The sequence below is a fragment of the Aquila chrysaetos genome, chromosome 1 (assembly GCF_900496995.4).
Source record: "Aquila chrysaetos chrysaetos chromosome 1, bAquChr1.4, whole genome shotgun sequence".
NCBI lineage: Eukaryota > Metazoa > Chordata > Aves > Accipitriformes > Accipitridae > Aquila > Aquila chrysaetos.
This window is the reverse complement of record NC_044004.1, coordinates 77,619,468-77,641,402: the sequence shown is the minus strand read 5'-3', so window position 1 is coordinate 77,641,402 and position 21,935 is coordinate 77,619,468.

Genomic DNA, 21,935 nt, shown 5'->3' with positions numbered 1-21,935 from the left:
TTGGGGATTTTAAAAATTTTTTTCAGTTTTTTTTTCTACCCTCTCTAACTGTTCCCCAAGTGCAGCGGGTAATTATTTGTGTCCTACCCGAGTTCCCTTTCCATTTTTCTCTTGCCTGATACAAAAGACTGTTGTACATGATAACTTGTTAGTGAGCCTAAGTTTGGCAATGTTGGCGATAGCTAATCTTGCATGTCTTGGGTAAAAACATATGTACAATGTATATACTGCAAACATAGGGTCTGGTTCCTGATTTCTACCTATGTTGGTGTTGAAAGGCCTGAACTTTTGTTTTCGTTGCCTACGTGAGATCTGAGCTAGAGGGTTTATTGCTTGGGTTTTGGTTTGGGTTTTTGTTTGTCTGGTTTGGGGTTTTTTGCTAGCTCTGTACCTGGTAGAACCACTTGTTGCTTTACAGAGGTTCCCTTCAGAAGCAGTGTTAAAGCCATTCAAGTCACTGACTGATTTAGTTGGGGTTTTTTGTGTGCATACATACGCACATAGGTATATGCACCCCCCCCAAATAAATCTGCCAGTGACTTGGCTACATATATATCTATTCATATATATATATATAAGGATGTTTTAAGGTTGACTGAGATGTTACAGGCCAATGGTAAGGTCAGGTTAGTTGTTGACTGTGTACGCCCAGCATATGTGACTGGAAGTTGTTGAGCATCTCTGTGAAAGCTGGTAGGTGACGGAGGATTTCAGTGTATGCCTGGAAGCACCAAGTGTGTGTTTGCAGGCGTTGTTCCAGTGTCACACAGTGACGCAGGGTGAGCCATGCTCAGCAGCAAAAGGGAAGGGCTGTGTGCCTCTCGCACAACAAGCTGGTGGCTCAAAGAGAAAGGTGTTCAGGCTCTGGGTTATGAAGAAAGTCTGGCTAGGCTTCGCTTTAATTGCTTAGGAGAAGCAACAAAACTTTCAAGCAGATGTTTCATTTTTTCCGAGATGAGTGGGTAAAACATTTGCTATCTTTAATGCCCGAGAGAGGAGTTCCTGTTCTCTCTGTATCAGTTCAAGGGTGGAAGAAGAAAATGTTGTCAGGCAGCTGTTTGAAAGAGGTGTTCTACTGGGAGCAAGGTCATAGGGGTTGAAAGTGACTTAGTAGTGTGCTTGCTTGCTTGCTGTCTGTAGCAATGTTTAGATCTTCACACAAAAGAAAGGCTCGGAAGTTGGAAGAAAAATGTGTTGGCAAGTAATGGAAGTGACAGTGAATGAGGCATATCACTAGCAAGTGAAGTGGGGACATGGGAAATGAGGGAAAAGCCGTAACTATGAGTCTGTGAGTGGTAGTGGACCCTGCAAAGTAGTCTTTTGGACAGCATGGTCTGATACGAGCTTATGTGTTCGTATGTTTGTAAGTGCAAGCAGACCACAGAGGAGCAGTTCCTGCCCTCTTTCTCCAACTGCTTCTGTTTTTCCGGAAGGATGTGTTTAAAATGAGGATGTAACGCTTGGTGTATGCATGCAGGGATGTTACCTGAATCCTGTTGAAATAATAAGAAATATTTGGAATTAACTTAGATACTAAATGAAGGACTATGTTATGTGGTTGTACGACCTCCATAGAGATTTAAGTTCCTGGTGTGATTCTTTTTAACTCTGAAGCCTCTGGATGGTGGAGGAGCTGGTGTTTGGCCTGTAACCCTGGGATAAAAATTCTGTAGTATGTCACTTAAGTTTCCTGAAGCAAGCCCTAAAACACCAGCCCTAGAAAATTTTGGAGTGCTCTCAGGGTGATGTGCTATACAAGCCTATTGGTTTCACCACTGTTAAGATTTCGTAGGACTTCTCTGTGAGGAAGAGTTTGCTTATGGTTCTTAGTGAATTCCATGCATTTTCCCTCACATACCCATTTTATCCATTAAAATGTTATCTTTGGACAGTAAGAAACATTGAAATATTTGCATAGATTTAGTTGCACTGCTTGGAAGATTTGTCCGGTGGTAACTTGAGCGCAGCTGAGAAGCAGAGGTTGTATCAGCTGTAGCTCTCAAAGCTACAAGAAACTGTTGAATTAACACAGGCTGTAGAGCTTCATTCATTCTGCACATGCTGTACCCTTATCTTTTGGTTGTAATCAGACTTCTGCTCTGTCTTCTCCCTCATGCCTAAGTTATCGCTGTGATAAGGAATTTAAATCTTAAAATATTTTAGGTTGGAAGGAACCTCAAAGCAGTAGTTCCAGTCTAAATTGCTTTTATATAGTTTTTAATTTGTGCAAGTTCAGGACACTTTTTTTTAAAATGAGAATTGATGAAGAACAGCTATCGGAAAATTCATGCCAGCAAATCTATTTTAATTCTTTCCACTTGTCAAATCTCTCATGTGGGTTCAGTGATGGCAGTATGATAGTTACTCAGTCAGGTTTGAAAGAAGTTGATAATAGCAGAAGAAACTTGAGAGTAACTCATGACTTTTTATCAAGCGGAAAAAACATAACCCAGTATGAGGCAAAGTAGTATATCTAGTTCTCATCGTCCTGTGTAGGAACCTGTGTATGTGTAAAGGCTATTTCCACTTACTAATGTCTTTGCCACTGTTAGCCAATAAGATGCCCATGACTGTTAGTAATGTTGTTTTCAGCTGTGTGTGCATGTTTTCAGATTTTTTTTTTTTTTTTTTTTTTTTTTTTTCCACAGATGGTGACAACTCTTTACCCACTGAGTACATCTTGCGGGCTACCAGGCTGGGCTACAGCCCACAGCTCTCACGATATGCCCACACGTGAAGGGTCCTAAATATCTGTCAACATTTCTGGCTGCAGTGTTGTAGTACAGAGATAGGCAAGGCAGCTGAAACTTCAGCAAGCTAACCACAGCAGTGTGAGCTGTAATGTGGGCTACCTTACCTAGTTTCCCCCTGTAGCATCTGTGATAACATGTTCACAGAGGAAGTCATGCTCTAACCCACATCAACAAGTGGTCATTTCATGCCCTAAATCAAGGCTTATATCGTTTTTAAAGTATAAATCAAGGGTTATAGCCGCCTTAAAGTAATTTCTATCTTGTCAGAAGCTGGTGCTTGCTTGCACAGTCATAGTTTGTGCCTTGTAACTTGCTGATGGTGCACAGGGGCCACCCGCGTTTTGGTTCAGTGTCATACTTAGCACACGCTTCCTTGCCTGCCTCCAGCGCTGCAGCTTTGCTGAAGGTTTTACCACGCCAAGCTGGCTGTTGAATTGCTTTTACTGGGTGCTACCTGGCTCTGGAAAGCCTCGAGGCGTGGGTTTCTCTTGGCCGGAGGCTTGATCTTTCCCATCCTCTATTGAGGGGTGGGCTTCTGGTCAAGGTTGCGAGCTGCTCCTCACCCTTGACTAGAGACGGCACCTAGGAGATTTCGTGTGCTCAGGTGGAAATCGCTCTGGCTGGGCTGCTTGACCTCCGTTTGTCCCTACGAGGTCCAAGCCGAATTTCAGCTCATGACATGTTATAACTTGGGTGCAGCCGTGACGCCGCTGGAGTGTCACCAGTTACGGCAACTATATTGTTTTGATCATCTCTAGCCTAGGGTGACTTTAACTGAAGTGATACACCTGTGGTTATCCAGTGCGGAGGAAATGGGGAAGGAGCTAACTGGGAAGCTTAAGGGAAGTGTGGGACAAATTATTTCATTTCTACAGTGTTTGAGTACAGTTTTCCTTGATGGTTTTGTTTGAATTTTTTTTTTTTTTTTAAATACTTCATGGAGGCTGAATATCAGAGCTGGTCTTTGCTTGCTCACAATGTTCTGTCTTGAATAATCTTTTAAAGTTTTTTGCCATGTTAGACCTGCCTAAATAAATTGTCTTTGGAAAATAATAAAGCATTAAGACACTGAAAAACTGGGCTGCATACAGAAGAAACTTCAGATACCTGAAGTCACTTCACGAGTTTCAGGATATGCGTGCATGTGGTGGGAGATGGGAAATGAGTTAATTTTCTATATTCCTAGCTTGTTCCTTTCTTCTCCAGCACTGTTTGCCTGGGAAAACAATGATTCCCTTTCAGCCTTTTCTTCCCTTTCAAAGAACTGGCATTTAGTCAATGGGACTATTTACATGCAAAACGTGAAGCATATGCATAAGTGCTTGCAGGATTGTGGCCTTTTATTGTTGCTAAAGTATCACTGTTTTCCGGTTTCAGATGAACTTGTCATTTTAAAACTTGTAATAAACAAAATTAAGTTGTTGCGGGCAGGTAATTAGCCTTAAGAAAAATAAACAAGCTTTAAGGAGTTTAATAAATGTTTTCCCCACGCCCAGCTGGGGAAAACGAGGCACTGAAATAATGTTAAAGTGCAGGAATAAATGTGTTGAAATACAACAGGTGATGATAGTAAGTGGGGTAAAACCTGCTCGTAGTTGCATTGAAAGTAAAACTTTGACTAAGACCTCTGACAGTGTTGGGTTTTTCTACTTGGTTTATATTTGACTAGTTTGTATTTTTCCTGTCTGTATTGGGAGACCCTTGCAGACACCTCAGTGCACTTCCAATGGTTTGCTGTGCAGTTTAGTCTGCTTTGTAAAATAACAACAAAAGCATGATAACCAAAATATCTGTCCCCTCCTCTGTTGCTCAGCTTAATACCTTTGATTTTCTTCTTTAGGTAGATTAACGGAGGCGCTTGTCTTCTAATTTGGTGACTACAGAAGACAACTGTGACAGGAAACTGGTTTATCAAGATATAGCGAAGAAATAGCCGTAACTGTGAGCCGATGTTGCAATGTTTGGAAGCAGCTAGGCATCACTGAGTGCTCTTGTTAAGGCTCCTTGAGGTGAGAAAAGCTTTGTTGTAGCAGAACTATTTTCCATGTGATCTTCATGGTGTACGTATCCTACTTGAATTGCACTGGGGTCTAATTCCGAAAATTGACGCTTTCCTTGGGTGTTCAGCCAGGATTTTACAGTGTGTAAAAATTCAAGCCTGAGGTAGGCTATAAAAATTACTGGCTTCCTAGATGGCAAAATAAGGCTCCTCTCTTAGGTTCTCCCTCCGCCTCTATCACCTCCTATCCCCACTGCAATAACTAAAACCATACAAAATAAAGCCAAGAAATCACTACACTCCTTACTACGAGCAAGGGTTCTATGGCCTACTCCTTGTACAGCACTGAGCCCTTTTTGAGAGCTAAACAAGTAACAACCCTCTCAAAATAAACCAAGTTAAAATGGTAGCAAATAAAAGAGGAATACAGTAATATTGTGCTCCTTTGCCTGGCTAATGTTTCTGGGTAGTCAGCCCTTGGTGTTATTGCCTTTATGAGATTTACATAAATTAGTCATCACATTTTATCATTTTCCTTTTACATATGTATGGCTGTTAGATGTGTGTGAAAAAATGTCATGAGTATCAGAGGTCTATTTGCATTAGAATTTCCAGTGGAAATGTCAAGTATGACCTTTCCCTTGTCCGGGTGGCTAATCCCATTTGAAATTCCTGCCATGCTCCTAGGGAGGGTCAGTGCACTTGTGAATTGAAGCACCGCACCTGCTGCAGCCTCCGCTCCTCCTCTTCCTCCCTGAGCTCAGATGACGGAGCTGGCAGCCTGCAGACCTGGGCTGATGCTCTGCCTCGCTGCCCTGCCTGGCCGTGGTTCACTGCAATCTCTACTCCTGAGTTATAGGACTAAAATGTGTTCCTATGGATTTTTTTTTTTTTTTTTCCTTGACGTGTTGTTTTTGGAGGGCTTAAACAATGGAAAAGAAAGGTGCAACAGACAGGTTAATGGTGACTGCTTACTTTTGAAATAGAGGAATGGTGATTAGGAAATTTTAGGGCAGAAAAATAGACTTTTTCTTATCTTGAAAGAAAAAAAAAAAAGCAAGAATAAAGATATGCGTGGGTTCATAATGCCTCCTGGATTATTGGATAAGAGTTGCACCTTTTATGATGAGTGACTTGGAGTCTTCCATTGTGGCAAATCAGTCTGGATGCTGTAAGCAGGTGCAAATATATTGGCAGGATATCGAAATGTTCCTCAAAGGCAATGCTAAAATAAACCAACCCTGTTTTGCCACTACGTGGGTCTGTTGACAAGTTCCCATTACAGGAAATGCTTTTTGGTATTAAGAGGGAACCTGCTCTTAAATTATAATGTCTATTTCTATCATAGTGACTTTTTAATCCCACTGTATGTTGAAGGGATTTGGAAATAAAATTTCCTGCAACCTGTGAGAGAATAACTTTTATAACCTTGCTTATCCCTAATTACATTTTATTATTTTTTAGATGTTAGTTTATTTAAATATTTACTTTGGGAAATAACCATCAGAGATTAAGTTCTTGGTTCCTGTAGTAATGTGGGTATTATCAGTTTATGGTTCCTTTCTGAACCGGCCCTCAGTCAAATAATTTTCTGTCAGACTGGAGCTGTATTGGCAAGAACAAGAACCAGTGGTGCCTTTGTAATCGGATCCTGACATTAGAGATAGTACGGCCAGTTCCTGGGCCTCCTCGATCTTATATAAAGTTTGATTAAAGCACAAAGCCAAGATAGTGGGAATGCCAAACTTGCTCATAATTCTGCTGCCAGGTTGCTCTATGAGCTCTAGCAAATAACCCATTTATAATCCTTAACCTTTGCGCCCACCTATCAATCGAAAATAATATCCCATCATGTGTATGAAGATTCTTGCGAAAAAAATAACTTCATTAAATAAAATTCAGTAGTATCTTGTGTAATACTGTTGGCAATTTACCACTCCTGGTGTGTCCTATAATCATTATGACTACGCACGGTAAGAACTCCTATCACAAGAGCAGGAGTTGTTAGCCTCCGTGGTCCTGCGAGCAGGTTGCCAAAATCTTTGCGTGTCACTTGTACTTTGCAGTGATGGGAGGTGCTCGAACAGTTTGGGGAGAGGAACGAACGGCAGCATCTTACCGAGGTGAGCACGGGCAGTGTGGTGCAACTGGCCTTGCACGTGGATGAGGCTTGGACTCTGCAGCAACCTGCTTCTCCTCCTGGTTGCTTCTCCTCCTGGTTTAGACCTCCTGGGCAGGGTGGGGACCTCGTACCTGTGGGATGCTACCAACACTTTAGGTCCACCGGGAGCTTACCTGTTCCTGTGGCACACAGCAGCCTGGTGCAGTGACTCATTAACAGCTTTCCATCCATGGTTTAAATTGTATTGTAGTGTGTAAAACCAGCACACTTAAATTATTGCATGACAGCAGGATGTTTAACTCTTTATCGCAAAACTGGCCACCACGCCAACTGAATTATTCCCTTTCCTTTTCAGTTTAAGAGGACCCCCTCCCTGCAGCATCTGATTGAAATTGGTCCCAATGCCTTTTATTGTTCCTAGGGATACAGTATAAGCATATGTCTTACAGTGAGTGTTCTGGTGGGCGATTAGCGTTCTTTTAGAGCATAACCTTCAGCTCTCTTCCTGAGGAAGTGAGCTGTACTGACAAATGAAGCATGTTTATCTGTTGAATAGAAAAAATACAAATAAGAAAAGTATTTAACTGGGAGGTGACTCAGTATGTGACAGGTGGGATGCTGGTTACATATTTTCCTTAAGGAGTGGTAAAAGATGACGGGAACAAATCTGTCATGTCCTCCCAGGGTGTGTATGTGGGCAATGTGAATCAATATATTACAAACATGGAGACTATGGGGGTTGGCTTTTAATTTGGTGCTTCTAAATCACTGGGGGCTAAAACTGAGGTCTTTAGGCAACAACCTGTCCTAATGCACTTTGCTAAAATACTCCCCTTGGGCTTCAGTGAAGTTACTTTTGGCTGATGTCAAAGCAAGCACAATCAAGATTAAGTCCAGTGAGAGAAGTGCAGAGTTTCCTTTGTGGAAAAAAAAGTCTTGTTTCATCAAGCAGCCAGTTCCATGTGTTTATTTGAAAACAGAACATATTCTTGAAATGACTAGTTATAGTCTACTAACATTTTTACAGTAAAGAACATTGCTTGCCCCTCTGAGGAGCAGTAGAGCCTGCTGCCAGCAGAGCACCTGGAGTAAAGTCTAAGAAGACTGGACACAGCAGTTCCCCTTCTGTCTCTCTGAAAATCTAGATGTGATTTGCAATCCATACTGTCAACTAGGCAGGCCGTAGGGAGAGAAGAGACACCTTGACTGTGTGTACTAGGCAGCCACAAGCTCATTAAAACTTTAGGAATTTTTTTTTTTTTTAATAGGAATCTTTGTATGTCACTTTGTTAGTTTGTCAGGCCTTCCTATGGCTTTTTGTTACTAAGACAGAAACAGAGGAGGAAGCAATTCTCAAAGGCATGTAAGCAGGACTTACCCTACGTAGCCAGTAGTGGCAGTGGCTGCTGTCGCATTTTCTTCCCCTTAAGCTCCCTAATAACCACTTCTGGGTTATTCTGTACCCCACATTGCTCTTACAGGAGGAATTTGACACTGATGAAAGGACAGAGGTGATTGCTGTACTGTCTTGAGCCCCTTGATGAACTTGTCTTTTTTGCTGCCTGGTCATTCCTATGAGCTCTTAGGAGTAGTCCCCATGTTGGACAGACAGCTCTAGCCAACTGGTCTGATGGGAAGTGTTCTCATGTCCTCAAATCTTCCCGTAAGTCTAAATTTTCCTTTAACACAGAGCCTACTTCCTTATATAGGAAATGCAACCTCTCCCGTGAAGATTTAGGAGCCTCTCCAGGCTGCATGCTGTATCTTTTCCAGGCACTGTGCTGATACAAACAGGCTGGGTTTCTGATTCTGTGGAAACCTTACAAGGTAGCAGCCAGAACCTCTGTAATAAAACCTTTCTGTTTATTAATGACTTCCTGTAGCTTTCACAAGCTATGATGCAAGCTGAAAACAGCCTTTTTCCAAGAACACCATTTCCAAAGGCTTCAACTACACAGGTTAAAAATTCAAGTCAGATCAGAAATATTCTTTAACACTGAGTTACTAAAAGCTTAACAGTATATCGGTTAAATGGCATGGGCGTGACACAAAGTGATTATATTTAAGGAAAACAGAGGACAAACTAGGATCATAAACAATCTTTATAGTACTAGGACTGGGAAGAGAGAACTTAATATTCTAAGGCATACTATTACATTTGAGCTACGTACCTGTCCCCCTCCCCCTTTTGTTCCAGTTTCCTTAGATTGCTGCACTATGGATCAACACTGTAGATCAGAAATCCTCCTACATGGTCAGGTAAAATACCCTAAATTGAGGAATTTTCTCTTGGTATGGTAGTGGCATAACTCCCATCCTCATGTGTTTGGTTTTTTTTTTGATACAGTGTTTCTGAGGAAATAAGGGGACTAATTAGGGGGTTTGCTGTTGCGCTCTGGCTATCATCAGGGCTTGTTTAGGCTTCCTCATGCATCTGAAAATAGATGTACCTCTGCGTGAGCTGCTAACACTAGCTGAGGGGCTGAGGAGCAGATGTCACTAATGGCATTGGTAATCTGCTAGGTCTGATCTGCACCAAAGCAGTTTGAGTAGAATTGAGGTGTAGTCCATTGCCTTTGTGACTCATTTTGATAAACATGAGCTAATTAATTCTCATGCTGGCTTGTGAGGTCGCTCTCAATCTAGGGAAAAACCCAAGAGTTTTGACCTCATAAAGGTTAAGTCCTAATCTGTTAATTCCATTTTCCAGACGGAGAAACTGAAACAGTCCTTGAAGTCGCAGCAGACAGTTGGTGGCAGATACCTGATTAGCAGGGCAGATTGTGTCTCCGTTTGTTTCTCAAGCTAGCAGGCAATAGCTGTCTGTCCTGGCATATCATTGTGCCTGAACTCTGTCCAGGCAAGCAAGCATTTTGACTGTACAGGAGCTACTTAGGTGTTCTAAGTGTCTTCTGGGTCAGTACATTGTTGAAGATCTGCAAGATACTTCTTCATGTGTTCAGAATCTAGGTCCAAAGTTGCCCCCAACACACAATATTTGACAAATGCTGCAAAGTGCTAGATAAAATAAGTATTAGATTGCTTGACAAGTAGGGTTTTTTTTTCAAGTTTCTGTATTTTATATTACTGTGATTTCAAACATATGTGGTTATAAGCTTATCAGATTTCTAAAAATGAACTTTCTATAAAAATCACACTGGGCCCCTCAGCTGTGTTTTCCTCTATTATTTATAGACAAATTTAAAACAAATGGTCTTCTCTTTTTCAAAAACAAAAAAGCACGATGAAATGGAAACAGCTGTCAGAATGTGCTTTTCCTCCCAAAGTCATCTGCAATACAAAGTAAATCGGAGATTATTTCCTTTAATCTGAAGTACATTGCTGTTTAATGGTGGTTTCAGTGGCAATTCAAGTGGAAGCTGAAGGGAAAAGTGTCAAGACTGTTGCAATGGGATGTAAAGGGTGGTCTGTTTTAAAAACAAGTCCTAGTTAAATGCCTTCCACAAAATGAAGAGGGAATTCTCCCTCCCCCCCCCCCCCCCCCTTTTTTTTTTTTCCTTTTCTGCAGCTGGGATTTGTTCCTGGGTAGCTAGAACTGCTGCTTTGGTTTTTGGGCCAGAACATGCAGCCCAAGAAAATAGGAGGCAAAAATTTTGTTGCCCAACCCCTGTTCAAGGTGACTTACTCCTTCCCTCCTTCTCCCCTTTCTCCATACCCCCCCCCTCAGCACAAAAGGACACCAACACTTACTGACAGTGCCCTGGCTTCTTTCACTTCTGCTTCCTCCTGTGACACACCCTGACTAAGCTAATGAGCCTGCTCTCATGAATAAGGCCTGCTGCAAGATCAGGAATAGAGTTAGGGCTCCTTGCATGTCGCCTTGCTGAAGCACAACACTGCTCTGCCTATTTTTGCTGTATTTTTCTCTATTTATGGCAAAACTCATTGCAAGAGAGCTAAAAGCCCCTTTCTTGGCAATGCCACATCTGTACAGCATCGTACTGTTAGAGGGTGTGTGAAGAAGATTGCTTGGTCATTAGAAAACAAGATATACAAACCTGAGGGATTGATATGTCTGAGGTCAGATTCATGCCTGTGCGTGTTAGTTGGAGCGAGGTGGCATTTTTCTATTCCTTCACACCACACTTTTAATGGGGACTGTGACTAATAAGTAGGGACTAATGATTGTGGAGACCTCTGCAAAAAAGTCTTCTGCCTCTGTGGTGAGCATGACTATGGTCAGTCAGTCAGGAGTCAGTCTCGTCTCCCTCATGCATGAACAGGGATACTTCATATTAATTTTTCCCTTGCTACTTATGCTGGAGCCCTTCAGCTGAGAGGAGGCAGAGGGCTGGCTGCAGTCCCGCAGGTTTCCCAAGGCAGTGTAAGAGATCCTGCTACAGTAGGGAAGAGATGATTATCTGGTATCCACGCGTGCCCCATTTCAAGGACTGCGATTAAAGCAGGAGCCCAGCAGTGCTGCCAAGGTGCTGGATTCAGGCACGTTTCAGCCGTGCCCTCAGCTCATGCTAAAGTCGTGGCTAGGCATCTGCTTCCTTTTCCCATGTCCTCCTGCATTCCTTCACCAGTCCTTTGGTTTTTGCAGGTGAGAAACTTGGTTGTGCTGGCTAGAAGGCAGCCACAGCATGGATAGCGTAGGATGGGGTGTGGAGATACTGATGCCTCGGCACGCTGCAGCATATACTTTCTCTCCTGGTTAGATATAACCTGTGTGGTGTAAGCCTTGGCCTCCCTTAGTGCCTGTGAGAAGGGTGTACAAGTGAAAGAAAAGCAACAGAAAAGGGAGTGTTGTCCTGCAGAGTGATGTGGATAGCTTAAGGAGTTGGTCCTGTTCAAACAAAATGTGCCCTGCTGTATTCAAATGAGAAATTACTCACCTAGGAGCAAAAAGTTGAAGTTTTGACTCCTGAATGGGACCTGTGTCCCATAAAATATGTCTGGGAAAGGATTTGGAGCTCAGAGGGGACAAAAGTATTAACGTAATCCTTGATGCGTGAACAACAGCAGTGAGACCAACACTGGAGTACAGCATACCTTCTGACTGCCTGTGCTTTTTTAAGAGGATGTTAAAAGACAGAAGGGTGCAGACAGCTTGAGAGCTAGTTTAAAGGCTTGAGTTTTGCATGGAGAGAAAGATCAAGAATTCAATCTATTTAGCTTATCACAAAGAAGGTTGAGGTGTGACTTGATGACAGTGCTTAAGCACCTCTGTGGAGAGGAAATATGTACTAAATGCTCTGTCATTTAGAAGGATAAATCACAAGACTGAACTTTAAACCAGAAAGCTCAGAGTTAGGCATGTATCTTTAGCAGTGAGGTTTAATAACCACTATAATAAACTACCAAGCAAAATGATAAATTCCCCAGCTCTTGATCTATTCAGGTCAGCACTGCAGGCCTACTTGAAAGAGATGCTTGAACCAAAGACAAGCTGCTGGGATGAGCAGAGAGGTAACTGTGACTAAATGGCCTCTTGTACAGACACTGGGATCTTAGGTGATGCAATAGTTCCATTTAGCATTAAACTTCATGAATTTATGAAGTGATTCTCTTGATGGGGTCACCTGTTCCAATAATAGACAGCAGCTTGAACCTGCTGAGTGGATCACCTTGTGCACGGAACAGGTCCACAGAGCAAACATATCATCCTTGGAAATAACACTTGCCATTGCCTTGTAGTTATGTTAAGTCCTTGCTGTATTACAACACTACTGTAATTCTTCTGGGTTTAGGTCCTGTTGGAGAAGATCCAGTCTGAGCTTTTGTTTCTATCCTGACTCCAAACTTGGATATTCAAACTTCTATTAGCAAACAAAGCCATCTTTAATTTGTATGCATGTGTAAAAAAGGAAACTGCTAGTTTTTATTATAGTTTTCTTTTATGAAATAAGTGTACAAACTTTTATAAAATAAGCATACATAAAATCTCTGGTACCAGATGAAATAATTTGCTTGAGTTACTAGAGTGTCTATTTGCCTCCAGACAACCTCCCGTGAGCCTGCTAAGAACAGCAACTGTACGTAATTTAGTAAAAGGTAGTAGAATAGCATTTACAATGGGAGGGGGAAGAAATCAAGATGATGAATGAATGCTTTGATAGTGTAGTACATCGTTAAATTTCTGAAAGCTGAAACAAGGGCAACAGGAAAAAAAACCCCAAACCCCATAACCCTTGATTTTAAACTAAAAGGGTGTGTCTATTTCTCTATTTCTGAGTTACAGAGGCTTCAGGGAGAGCTGACCAAAACCCTCCTGCTGGTTCGATTGCATTTTGTGTGCTTCATAATCTCCTCTAGTTGCCATGTTTCTGCTTCTCTGGTGTCCAGCTTTTCATCCCATGTCCCAAATGGCACTGTGCACCCACCATACTTAATTGATAGAAGTCCAGTAGCTATATGCAGGCAGGTGACTGTAGGAAGAACTCTGACGTCCTCTTATGTTGTTGTTAATTTTAAATACATATATATATATATATATATAAATTTACTTATTTTAGGTGCCCATTGACTTTTTGACTGCTGCTTTTTCAGCAGCTGAGAATCTGCAGCTCTCAATCTAATATCTAAGCTGTCTCAGAATGGGCATCCCTCAGTGGTATCAGTTCAGCTGCATTTTCTCAGTGCCTTAGTGAAATGTGGTGGTGTGGTCTCCTGGTTCTTCCTCCTTTTCATACAGTGCTGAACAGAATAGGATTATGGCCTAAAAGCACAATCTCGATCTATTAAATAATACGCAGTAGTTAGTCATATATGATAATACATGACTTGATATTTTAGACAGAGGAACATGAGTAAGAGTGACGAAGGATGTTCAAGCTAATTAATGCTTTGGAATTAGTATATGTAATCATAGGTGCAAGGTACTGCAAAACTGTCAGTTGAAGAACGCTCACCATACTCTGAAAAGCTGTCCTGGGTTACTGTTAGAGACAAGCTTATGGACAAAAGCGACTATTGTTCTGATAATGTATGGCAAACCCTATTTTCCTTACAAGAAACAGGAATCAAAATTGGAATTCAAGTTTTTCAAACACTTGAGCATGCGTGGGCCCAGATATGTCTTTATGTAGTTTGTACTTACTGATTTTGGTAAGTAAGTGTGTATGCGCCTATGTTCTTCTAGTTACATAAATACTTGTTTCATTTTTTATTACCTGCTAAAGCAAGAAAGAGGTTTGAAATCTTTGCGTGGGGCCAAAATCTCTGTACTCCTCTAGAAGAAAGATTGCATCTTTAATTGAATTAGGTAAATCCTCTTCATCCTTTTTCTGCTTTCTCTATTCTTAAATATCACTATTATTTTGCAGCCATCTTTGTGCTTCACGTTTTACAAAATTTTACCTTAAAATTTTGTGTTAGGAACTAGTATCTCTTAACTAGAGAAGGTGCTTTGCTACCCCTTCTGTTTTGTTTTTGAATCTCGCCAGCAAAAACACACAGTTAATGGCGATGACTGAAGAAAAATAACCATTAGAGCAGCGCTACTGTGTGGTATACGCTCTGTAGCCATTACTTTCAGAAATCACTTAGTTTAGGGCACTTCCTTGTGACTTTTTTCTCAAACACACCCTATTAACAATGCACTTTGTCTCAGACTGTATTGCAGCTGATGATAAACAGATGGATCTTGGTCACTGAATGAATATGAGAAAGCTGTTTGAGCATGGTATGGTTCGTATTCCCATCCAGCTGCCTCGGGCTTCTGTCCTCTTGAAACCCTGCTGAACAGTGAAGGCTTCTAATTAGGCTTGAGGGTGAGGGTCTCTTTCGGGCCATATATCACTTTCTTAGGCAGGGCTTCCCCAGAATTTGCAAGAAGGAAAAGGCACGACGCTGTCAAAACAGCATCTTCTTCAGAATGACCTGAAAAAATGGGGTTTGTGTGGAAGTTGGCTCTTTGGGGGAGGGTGGAGAAGGGAAAAGAGGGAAGAAAGATGGTGAAAATTGCTGACATCTCCCATAAAACAGCTCTTGGCATGCTGATTGGATTGAAATGATGTTGTGAGTCCCTGGGGACGTAAACCAATATAACTGACTGCAGCACAGTGTGGACATGTGCGACGTTGGTTGTGTGCCATTAAGCGATGATCTCCGGATGCTTGAATTGCGTTTTGTTTTTTTTTTTAAGGGTTGTTTGCTTTCATGTTAAAACTTCCTTTTGTGGCAATAAGGTCTAATGCTACCTATAGTGCCACTGTGGGTACAAGAATTCATCTGTGTGAAATTAAGTGGTCTGATGTGATTGTAAGTCCACTGCAATCAGTAGGAAAAACATTTCCATGTGGCTGATGCCTTGTGTGGCTGGAATGGAGCCCTGGCACTGTCTAGGTGTGCGAAAGCACCCGTCGGCCTCTTGGAGAGAGGTTTTTGTCCCCAGTTCTTAGAAACGATGACGATAGTAAAGATATTGGGTAGCGAGATAACAGAAAACGGAGTCATCTGGCTGCATTTTGGTGACCCTTTTGCCCAGTTTGTGTGTGTGAAGGGCAGACCACCACCTCACCAGGGGAAGGCTTCTCACAGCGAGAGGGAAGGCAAGGGCCGAGGAAGATATGATACAGGTTTCTCTTTAATTTTTATTTTTATTTTTCCTTCAGCTGGACCTAGTGGATGCGTGGTTCAACTGGTACTCAGGAGCCAGCCTGCAGACCTTGTGTTTTTAAATTTACTGGTGATCTAAGGCGTGAGACACGCTGTAAAACTAGATCTTACTCCCGCCCGGGTGCCCCTGCGTGCCGCATGCACGAATACAGCTGGGCAGGACCAGCACAGAGCCAGCTAGGCACGGCGACACTGACCGAATAAGCCGGGGATAGAAAGAAATTATAGCAGAAAACCCCTTTCCCGCTCGGTGTGCCCCTGCCGGGCCGCTGTGGGGGGGAGGCCGATGGTCACGGGGCACCGGCGGCTGCGGCGCCATTTGCATCTCAATGGCGGCTGCCTGCGGACTCGGTGCATTTCCCTCCTTCTCCACCCAGCCCTGTCGGCGCCCGCCCGGGTCAAGGCTGCAGGCGGCGGAGGGGGTGACGGGAAATGGCGGCGGGGACAGAAAATGGCGGCGGGGCGCTGGCGCCCTTGTGCCGCCCGTGAGGTCCCTCACAAGCCCGCTGGGCCTGAGGTACCCCAGGCGGGGCCAGATGGTGCTGAAGCCTTCTGTTTAAAAAAGTATGGAAACGGGCTTTTCTCCACGGCCCGCTCCCCTGGGAGAGCGGACCGGGAGGCAGTTCAACGCTGCCGTGAGCCACGGAAAAGCCCCGTGTGCTTGGTTGCAGCTTCGTCTGTCGCACCACGAAGGCGCGGGTGTCGGTGGTGTCCAGTGGAGGTGGCCGAAGGCCAGAGGGGGCTGCGGTGACATGGGGAGCCTCTCTGGCCGGCCCCGTGGGCGCCCCAGGCCTTGCCTATGTGTTACCGGCTGGGTGATGTGACTGAGGGCTTCGTCAATGTTGCTTTGTGGTAACTTAAGAAGGTTTTATACCCATGTTGCGATACCCTCGCAAGGAGGAGTGGGGAGAGAGCGGCCGAGGCTGCTGGAGCATTTTCTAGGCTCAAAAAGTTGCCCTGCTGCAGGTGCGGGTCGTTTCCACTGCCAGCCATGCTGATAACCCTCACCTCCCGGACCACAAATAAACTCTGCGGTTCCCAAAATGTTGGGACACATCCTGCAATTCAGCCTGAAACGGGATCATTCAGCTGTCAGTAAGTGACCCATTTTCCCAGCTGCTGCTGGGTGCGCTTAGCTGTGAGGCGGCCTGGGTTTGAGCTGTATCCCTCCCCCAAAAGTGCTGATGTATGAAGAGAAAGTAGGAGTTTTAGTGAAGCTGTGTTTACCAGGTCGATAACATTTGAAAACCAAAAGGAGGCTGAGGTAGATACTAAGAAGTCACCATAAAATCACAAAAACCTAGTTCTGGAATAAACCTGTACTTTTCCAGCGTTTTTGCTCACCGTAGGAGCCATCGCAGTTAAGATAAATCTAGGTTTAGAGGGCCCTTTTTAACATATCCAAGACTGATTCTAGGGAAGGAGGGGATGAGCAGCTATTTAAAATGAGGATCTTGCAATGTTCGTGAAAATCGGATGTTTGGTCTGTTTTAGCTTAACCCTATCTGCATTGTAGATTTGCTAGAGGCTCAGATATGTTTGTGCATTAAGGACTTCCATCTCAACGTAACGGGTTGATGCTGCCTGCAGGAAGGAGGACCTGTTGTTTCCACATAGCCTTTCTCCCTTTCTCTTCTATATCCTATTGCGCTCTCAAACAAACCGCAGACCGTCATTTTTGTGCTGCTTTCACCGATGCCTTCTGAGCTGTTTTTGGAAAGCAACAGGAAAACCTTAAAATATTTTTCTCACCTTGAGGGTGGTATGCTTCTAATATACGGGTTGGGACTGAACATTTTGAAACACAGGCTAAATAGATCATATCTTTCTACTGAACCATTAGAAATAACCATAAAGGCCTTCTTGGATAGTATTTTGTATATGAGTGCAAATAATTTGCACTACGTTAGCATTTTAAAAGTGGGCTACTGAAATAAAAAAATGATGCTCATAATTCTTTTAAAGGTGTGAGAAATATCAGTTATTATTTAACCTTTCCCCTTACTAATGGAAAGTATTCATATCTATATATAAAACATAGTTTCATATGAATCTCCCAATTTGTTCCTCTTTCTCACATAACAGTACTTGTACATTATGCTCTTGTGTGTTTCAGTAATCTCAATAGCTCCCTTTTACCTTGGGAGTGAAAAAAATCACGTGTACACCTGTCCCCACTCTCGGAATAATAAAATCTTTATGTTCCAGTGAGTATTTATCTCCAACCATTGACACTAAATCCCTCAGATGGGGCTGCGCAGAGAGTTTTAAAGTGGGATGCCCTGTGGCAGTTCATCATAGCTAATGTGGATCTCAGGAGGAAGAGGAAATGATTTTATGACTAAGTGGAAAAAGGACAAATAAACTGGGCTAGGAAGAGGAGTTGTCGTGTGCAGGGGAGCCTAAGGCTTTTGGTGTGGTTGCAGGAAATGGGCTGTATGCATCATGAGGGGTGCCCACAAACACACTCCGGGCTTTCAGAAATCTATTTAGGTCACTGACACTTTGAAAGCTTCATACATTTTAAGCCTAGGGGCTGTAACAAAGGCATGTAAACTCAGAGTGAAGGCTAGCATCCATCCGTGGCTGGTCTTATTGTATCCACAGGAATTTCAGATCAATGAAGGATGTTAGCAATTATGTGCTGAAATAACTAAGTACAATGGGATGAGGTAAGGAAAGTGCTTCAGCCTTGAATTTGAATTTCTTTTAGTTTCTGTTAGTTTGTGCCAACACCCCTTGTGATGCTTAGTGCGTCTCCGGGGCTGTCCTATATTGTTCAGTACAGGAAATTTGAGAGACACAAGTTCAGCAGCAAGCATCCTAGTTATATATGTGGATATGATCTTTTCCCTGGTGCAAGCCACTCGCTGCAAGGGGTGGTTTCACGGCTGGACTTGTGAAGGTATTTTACGGATGCAATGCTGGCTTCTTTCTTTTGGCACAAAATCCTTTATAGCTGGTATTGTGCTGCATTTTAAGGCTGAGAAGAAGTAACCATCATGTTGCTTGACTTCCTGCAAAACTCCAACCCCCAGTGTGCTGTGAAGAAAGTCCCATGTGCCGCCTCATGCTCCGCTTGTTCCTCGTGGTTCTTTCTGCTTGTAATTCCCAAAGGGCCAAACTCAGGGCTGTATGCCTGACCCCTGTATCCAGGCCACTGGGCAGACTGAAGCAAGGAGGAGGAATTCCTTTGAAGTTGTGGAGTGACTGTGGAGCTGCTCCCCAGAAGCTGACTTGAGCCCAGTGGTGGATGCAGCTTCCCGGGGTCTTCATGCTGCCTTCCTGAAAGGGATCTGATTCCCGTTTGTCCCTGCAGCACAACCACATCAGTTCTGCTACAGTGCAGCCTTCTCCCATTGCAGAGCAGTGGGCTGAGCCTGGCTCTAAACTATCTCAGAATGAATGACAGACACTCGCAGAAAACCCCATTACAAACTTCCTTTCTTAAAAGCCAAAACACACGCTAGGAGAGCCTAGAGTCTATGACTTCCAGTTAGGACAGTTAATCAAAACGATTGCCATGTATTGTGTGAGCTCCTTCACAGTTTGTGCATTTATCTTTTAAACATCTGCAGAACAGCATGGCTTGGATAGGTTTCTGTTACTACTCTGAGCCTTCATTGGCTCTTGAGAATGAGTGAAGAGGAGCCAGACAACATAAAGGGCAGACAATCAAAGCTTTTGACGTTTAGATCCTTGCAGATGGGCCTTCTGATGAAATGACTAACAACTGTTGCCAGATCAGCAAGTAGCAACCACAAGGCACCTGTATTTATTTAACTTTCATTTTGTCAGATAACTTGTCTTTATGCTCCTGCAGTTTTAACTATGGATTATAAGTCACGAGGCTTCCTTCTGATCTCCCTAGCACAAGTGTAAAATGAGTCACTTGAGACTGATTGTTGATAAGAGTTCTTCTACTGTAAAAGCAGTGTATGCAAAGGCAGGATCAGGCCAAGGTGCAGATGATGAGTCCGGTGTCTAGTTTGTTTGAAACATCTTTATTGTCAGCCTCCAGGGTGAAGTTGACTAAGGGCACATACTAGAAGGAGGGAAGGTTTTTAGCAGCAGCCTTTGGTTATTGTTAAATAAATAAATAAAAATCAATGACCTCATCTTCCTTTTTTTGAATGGCTATGCATCTTGTGAATTTGACTCTGAAAAAAAGAAAGTGAGACTATCTGCAGCCAGGGCCCCCCAGCTACTTCAGTCTGCCCTGGGTGAGACTCTAGGTGAGGGGCAGCCAGCTTTCCTGACCTTGCAAGCTGCCTGCCAAAGCTAAGATGTTGCCAGATGCCTCGGGCTACAAACTGTGCACCTCAGAGCCCTCGTTCCAGGAATGGCTCGCAGGTGGCGTTGCCAGCAGCTCCGCAGGAGCTTCGTTGCTCCGGCCATTATGGAAAGGAACAAAGCTGTGTATATGGCTGTGTCCCAGGATGACCTAGTGGCATTGGCTTAAGTAGCTCCTGCTGTCTTGCTGCCTTTCATGGGCACAGACTCTGATTGCCCAGTCGCCCCTGTGCCAATCTAGCCCTGCTGCCAGATGCCTCAGTGTAGCCCTGGCACATGGAGTACACTGCTTGCTCATGGGTCATACGAGGCTCGCCTTATTCTTGCCCATTCCCTTGCCTTCCTTGAAGGCAAATATCCAAAACGTGCAGTGCTGAATATTGGCTTCTAACAGAACAAGTTAGAACGTGCTTTGTGGCTCTGATTGCTGCTGTTTTCAGGTGCCGTAAAGGGGCTGAAGGTGGGTGCTTGACTGTTCCTGGAAAGCAGTCAGCTTCTCTGTTCCTGGAGTCAGATATCTGAACAATGGCAAATGCCAGATCTGTAATTATTTCTGTATGTATCATTCTCTGGTTTTATAGCTGATGCTTTACCTGTGTCCTTTTGGTCACTAGTGGCTTTTGTTCACCAAATAACATCCTGCTCATATATGTGATATGGCTTCTTGACATAAGATAAAATAACAAAGCGAACCTGCTCAAGTGTTAGAAGCAACGTTGCTGCGCTACTGTGAGACTTGGCCCATGTATTTTAGCAATCCGTGTAGCTGTCCCTATAGCTTCATGACTTAGGGGTATGCTTTTGTGTCTAAACGGGCAAACGTATTCTCTTTCTGATAGCGCAAACTAGTTAGAACATAGAGTTCTGCTAAATTTGATTTTCCTTCTTTTCTTTGTATATCTACTACAAGATCTGGTAGTTTTAAAAGGCTTTTATTGTGACTTCTGCTGAGGATGGTTTTCTTCGGTCATTTCTATCTAGCTCTCTTCTGATTCCAAATACAATGAAGAGGAGACATAGCTGATATAAGTATTTCAAGCTAGTGGAATTAGACCAGATTGGTTAAAGGTATGGGTGGTAAGCATAGTACTCGAAAGCTAACCATTTTTTTCCTCCTGAGAAATGTTCTTGCAGAGGGGCTTTGAAATTCGGATTGATCCCAAGTTTTTAGTATCAGGATTATTTAAATATTTAGCTCTGCTTTATTGTTAACTTTAGGCTATAGGGTATGATCCATCTTCAAGTTAAGTAAAACTTTCCTTTGCAAGGAATTCTGCTGAAAGAAGTGAAGGGAGCGAGGGGATGCTGTGGTGTATGGTGTATCACCCAAGTAAGATAAGTTGATGTGTTGGCTTTGCTGTGGCTTCTTTTCCTGGAGTCATCTCCTGCAGGGATTATCTTGGATCTGAATTTATGCAAATATAAGAGCACTGAAAAGTGTCTTACATTGTCCAGAATTGTGATCATGAAATGAAAATGCTGGTTTTGCTCAAAGGTTAGAACTAAGGTTAAGTGCGAATTTCCTGGCCTTTGTGAATTTTGAAAATAAAATTTACTTTTGCACTAACATCACATCTTAAAATCAAATTTCCTTGTTTGTTTTTAAGATAAGGTGAAAATGAGGATTTTATTTCACCAAGAAAATGTGGTGAGGCCAATTTTGATTAGACTTTACTGAAACAAGCAAACAAATAAACTGGCCACGCTCATTAGTTGTAAATCAATGAACAATTTCAGTCAGGAATATATATTTTTTTTTTAAATTTTTTTTTCCCTCTTACAAAACAATGTCTGATGTTTGCTTCTATGCAGAGGCTTTGGCAATATTAATGTTATCACGCAGCTTTTTCTAGAAATTATCACTGGCAGCAAGTATTACATAAAGGGGTATCGACCTAGCCAGTAACTCCAGCCAGAATTTCATTCCCAGGAAATGTTAGGAAAAAGCCATCAGCATAGGACCTAGGGGCTGAAAATGAGACTATTACGTAGATACATGGTTTCTTTTTAATAATTACAGTTAAAATTTGCTGCTTTGGGAAGTAAATATTTTGTATGTTATGAGGTAGGATTGAACGAGGCATCTTTCACTATCCTATTGTTTGTTCATGATGCTTGAATCATTGATCTTGATCAAGAGTCATAAGCGAATATACAAATCCAAGCCTTTGCATGGTTCTGGACG